Genomic DNA, 6,064 nt, shown 5'->3' on the forward strand with positions numbered 1-6,064 from the left:
TACATTAACTCATCCACATGTCTGTGTAATCCAGATGGGGGCAGTGCTCCAGTAATAGATTTAAAATGCCTAGTAGTGCCCAAGAAAAAGACACTTAAAGTGTCTGCAAAGGCAGAACGTTTTTTACCTTACTGCAGTGAGGTAAAATACCTTCTGCATGCAGTTTCCCCGCATCCCCCCAAATACATACCTCAGCCAGTTCTCGATCAAGCAATGTTCATGAGAGCTGAGGCTTTCTCTTATCTCTCAGTCCTCATTTGCTCAGATACAACAGCACGAGCCATTGGTTCCTTATGGTTTCCCAAGACGGGAGACCACCACAGGATGTACAATCCTCTTTTCGGACAGGCCATTACACAGAAAGGGCTTACACAGAATAACCATTTTCTCTGAGGCTCCTATTCTCAGCCAGTTTCCAAATCGAGATCATCTGAATCACCTACCTTTCAATACTCAAAACAGGACTCTTTTTTTTTTTTATGTTTGCTTTTGGTGTGGCAGTGAATAGTCTGAGTTATTATCAGTGTTATATTTATGGTTTGTTATTTAAGTGCCATTGAGAGCCCCTGCGTGGGTGATCTTTTGCCCTGTTGGTGTTAGAGCACTGATTTCTTTAATTTTCTACTTCTTTTATATGCAATTGATAGCCCCTGCGTGGGCGTGATTTGTTGCTCCTGTGTTAATTGTTATTAATTAATAAAAACCATTGAAATACAAAACAGGTCCCTTAATTCACTTCCCACTTAAAGACCACATCCTGATGCAGATCATGCTGTATTTATAGCATTCTGGTGCCCAAACATAACCACCAAAATCTTATGGGAGCTCATAGCCAACGAAAAACTAGTCCTTTGAGGAAATCCCCTAAGTGCAATTTTTTTTTGTTTTAAGTATTTATTTTAATTTGTTTTCGTCAACAGTTACAATAAACAAATAAGAAAACAGGAGCCCCAAATTAAGAACATCAGAGTAAAGGGTACATAAAAAGGGCAAAAGCAGTGAACAATTTGTTATCAGGGGCTAAGCAGGGCCCACCTAAAAAAGCTGTTTTAGTTGCAAACTGAAAAATAACATGGTGAACACAGAAACCAAAAGCAAACAAACACACTCATACAGAACCAAACACACATGCACCTCCTACTCCTCAGACATCGGGAAAGATAAATAGCCCATAGCTACCACAGCAGTGGTGTAAAAACCATCTAAAGTTGTAGAAACATGCGACAGTGACTGAGATGGTAGAATATCACCCCAGAAAGAGTCTGACATGTCCAACCAGGGTTGCCACACTTTTGTAAACTTTTTAGGGGAAGCCCGACATTTGTAGATCAACTTATATTTAGGTAGATCAAGATCAACCATACGATAAAATCTTTGTACAGCAGCCAGATAAGCATTTTTCCAGTTTTATGCTAGAAAACATGTCTTGTTAAACAGAAGCATGAGTATTAATATTCTAGGATGAGTCTGAGGTATGAAATCATTCAAATTGCCCAAATGATCCACTGCTGGTGTATAAGGGATTAGCAAATGTAGAGTGTTATCAAAGAAGACAAAAAGGTACTGTCAATATGATAGAAGACAGACCCAGAACATATGCAACAGATCCGTGCCCTCAAGGCCACAACAAGGACAAGAGGCCGCAGATACGAAGCCCATATGGGCCAACCTAGCCGGGGTGTAATGAAGATGGTGGATTAACTTGAATTGAGTGAACATACCAGCAGTACTGATGAGATCTTGGAAACAAACCTCTGTAGCCTCTTCCCAACCCTCCTAAAGTAGCCCAGGGAGCACTGTCTCCCACTTACTGTGAGCAATATGAAAAGGGTTAGTCCCAGCTGCCTGGAGACGGGAATAAAAAGTAGTGACCAACTTAGCAATATCTGGGTCTGACAATTAATGTTTCCAAGGATGATTCTGAGAGCTTAAGGGTCAGAGTCCCAAATTGTGCCCATAGAGCATGATGTAGCAGCAAAAATCTATAAAAAAAATGTATTAGCCACCTTATACTGGGTCTTCAAATCATCAAAAGATAGAAAGACACCATAAAAAAAACGTGAAAGTTGAGTGACACCAACTTGAGTCAGGGTGATGCAGGAGCTCATGAATATTAGGGTTGTGCCATAGAGGAGTTTGTAGGGATACCCCATGAGATGGAGATAGCACACCACCCCCCTTCCGCCAGACCAACCAGCTATTATCCATCGGAGAGTGGTGGGAGCACCGGGAGGTAACAGACCTATGTCCCAGAGAGAGGATGCAGAGCCATACTGGACAGACAGGAGAATGGTGGAGGAGGTAGGAGAGGAGTCATGAAACCAATCATATATATAGGCAAGTTGGGAGCCAGACACCTCCACAAACTGCTCCACCACCCACATAAAACCAGAAAAATTACTACACAGAGCCATTCAAATACACCAATGCATCATCTGCATATAAGGGGATTTTCTCCTCCAGTGAACAACCCTGGATGCCCCCTATTGCCGCCGTCTGTTGAACCGCCAGAGCCAAAGACTCAATGGCCAGGGCAAACAGAAGAGGTGAGAGGGGACAACCCTGCCTCATACCCCTACAAAAGGGGGGGGGGGCTGGAGACAAATCCCTATTAGTATGGACACGGGCTCTGGGATTGGCATACAATAATTGTACCCAGAGAGCAAACAGGGAACCAAAACCCATCATTGTGACATTGTTTCCCATAAAAATGGCCATCGAACGGTATCGAAGGCTTTTTGCACATCCAAAGACAGCACTAAACAACTCTGCTGCTCAATAGCAGCCCTATGGATGTGCAGATACAGGCGACGTATATTATCATAGGTGATCTTTCCAGGCATGAACCCAGGCTGGTCTGAGTGCACTAGTGTTAGGATCACTTTCTGTAAATAGGTAGCTAGAAGCTTGGCCAGTATGTTAACATCACTATTAAGTAGCGAAATGGGATGATACGACCCACACTGCAACATGTCTTTGTCAGGTTTGGGTATCAATACTATTAGAGCTTCATTTATGGAGTCAGGAAGTAATCTATTCTCTCGAAGCTGAGTTGAAGACTATGTAAGTGTGGCCAGGTCCTCCCTATATGTCTGATATACCGGGGTCTTATTAGAGGGTAGGGAGTGAATAGCTGCTGAAATTTCAGTGGTTTTTCAAGGAGAGAGTGATACGATTCGCTAAGAGTGGGAAATTTTAAGGAGGCAAAAAAGCCTGCAAAAAAATCCTCAGCAGGGGCCCCTGCATCCAAGTATAGGGATTTAAAGAATTGTACAAAGGTCTGATTAATAATTATAGGGTTGGAAGAGATTATACGATCAGGGCAATCTGATTGCCGGTAGATCTATCTATCTATGGATTCTGTTCGGGAAAGATAGGCCTGTAATTTGCCATTCTTCCCACTATGTTCATGCAGCTTAGGAGATAAATATAGCTAGTGTTTGTATGTTAAGTCAACCAGTTGGAGCTGCAGGGCTTGGTGAGCCTCAATCGAGGCACCACGTGACTCGAGCGAAGGGGAAGAGGCATACTGAGATCTTGCAGATGCCAATGAGGACTCCAGTTTTTGTTGGGTAGCCCTAGGAATGGTACGGTATTGAGCAATATTAGAGATATAGGAACCACAAATTATTGCCTTAAAGGCATCCCATTGAGGTCCCGTCTCAGAGGAGTGCTCATTGGCAGCCCAATAATTAGTCATGTCAGTTTGAATGGGTTCCTGAAATTCAGTCATGGAGATCCAGATGGGACTGAGCCTCCAGAACCAAAAGGCAGGCCTGTGACCCAACTGTAGTTCCACCCACAGCCTAGAATAGTCTGAAACTGTATTAGGAACATATGAAACAGAGAGCACCCAGGGTAGCACATCAGTGGACACCAGAACATAATCCAACCTGGAAAGAGCATGATAAGATTTAGATTGACAAGAATGTATCCTGGCCCTGGGAAATTTCCATCACCAAATATCCACATATCGATAGAAGTCACACCACTGCTGAAACAATCTGGAGTCAGTGGAGAGAGGCCTCAACTAGATGCACATTTTAAAGTAATGGTAAGATCATCTGACTCAGATGGCTTTATTGACATTGCTATACAAGGAAATAGCTAACCCTCAAACCCGCAAACTGCTGACACTAAAATATTTTACTTCCACCAGCTCTGCAGATGCCCAGGAATACACAGAAGACCTTTCTTGCTTATTCTGGAAAAGGGGCAGTAGAGTCTAGAATTATGTGGTCACCATATTGAATGAGAAAGTGTCCATAGCTGAACATTTGAGACCAACTGAAGGCTCAGGCAAACCATACATGGCCTTATGCTATTGAAAATAATAATACTGACTTTGACTCATTCATGGTAACTATGATTTTGCTTTATATACAAGGTTATATGTAACAAAAGAGAAATTAACCCTACTTGTCTGCTGCCTCAGGGCATGTCAAGGTCCTACCTTTTTACCAGAGGTTATATTACTCCATGTGCTGGCATCCATCTTGGATTTCTGCAGAGCATGGTGGGAATCTTTTATGCCTTAAGGTCTCTGAGGTCCATCCCCCAGAGGGGTGTGGCTGATGACATATAAGCCTGTGTTCCGCACATGCTCTTTGCACTTGTGTCTTGGTGTTGCTGTTACTCTGTTCTGACTCTCGTGACTCTCCTGGAATCTGACTCAGCTTGTGACCTGACCATTCTTTGTGTTCTCCTTTGATCTGACCCTCCGTTGCTCAACCCGGCTCGTGACCTGTGATTCTCGTCTGCTGACCTGTACCGTTTTGTCTCGTTGTTGTTGACCCGGGCTGCCCGACTACTCTATTGTCTTTACCACTAGCTACACGCCATTGGCGGCGGCCATTACCACAGCTGGGGTGCCTCGGGGGCCGCGACCTGGTTCCTGGCTGCGTCAAGTCCATCCCCACCATCAGGGGCCCTGGTGAAGGGCAACCTGGGACTTAGACTCCGCGCCCTGAGGGACTTCGGTCTGTGGGCGGTGGTTGTCGTCAGCCTGTGCGTTACATTGTTATTAGGCCTGCCTGTCCGTTTCCCAGCTCCTGCCCTGACAGGGCATAAAAGAGCTTGTTATTTTACCCAGTGATTAATTGGTGAATTATTTGTTACAGTTGTATAAAACCTTTCTCTCTTTGATGAATTATTATCATATGGAAGCAGAGGCGGACTGACCATTTGGAAACTCGGGCACTGCCCGAGGGCCCGGGGTCAGTAGGGGGCTCCATGAGATGCCCCTGGTACCTTTTTCATAGGCTTTTTTGAGTTTGGGCAAGGACACAGGGGCCCCATGATCCCCTATTGCCCGGGGGGTCCCATGAGTTGTCAGTCCGCCCCTTTATGGAAGTTTATGCATGTGCAAAGTGGTTCTACAGCATGATGAATTGTATAACACTTCTTTGTTGTGGGGCTGCAAATTCTGAGAGACTAGTCAGTTCAAGGATGTTTGTTACAATTTTGACATTCTGATGCAAACCAAAGTTAGGAGAAATTTCAGTTTCTCTGCCATATGATACCTAAAGAGAAAACAGATGATATATTGAAATTCTACAATTTTTTATTTACTCATTCGTTCAAAGATATGACATAACTTTCCAATGGCTAAGCAGAACAACATTCCTAGAATTAATATAAAGACATGGCTTTCCCTGTAAGGATTCATTATGATATCATACATTAGAGTATTGAACCCATAAATTATTACGTTTTCTGAAATTGACAGTGAAATTCAGTTGTAAATATTTATGTATCTTATTTAATAATGCTATATTCTGTTAATTTTTAAACTTGTGCTAGAATCTGTCATTTAACCTGCATGTCACTGGATATAAAAACATTGCTTGTATAGATGATGAGGTTATGTTTCTACATACCCTGTTCACAGTACTTGCTGTGATTAGATGGGTGCAGTTAATCCCCCTTTCTTTGTCTTTCCTGACTATACATGCAAAGCTTCATCTCATAATTCTTGATATCTTTATCCCTGGGTGTGTTATTTCATCCAGCATCTGTACTCGGGGCAGATTAGCTTTTGGAATCTTATAAAAGGATTTAACAC

This window comes from Staurois parvus, unplaced genomic scaffold, assembly GCF_062004578.1.
Source record: "Staurois parvus isolate SC_StPar_1 unplaced genomic scaffold, SC_StPar_1.0 ptg000056l, whole genome shotgun sequence".
Classification (NCBI taxonomy): Eukaryota; Metazoa; Chordata; class Amphibia; order Anura; family Ranidae; genus Staurois; species Staurois parvus.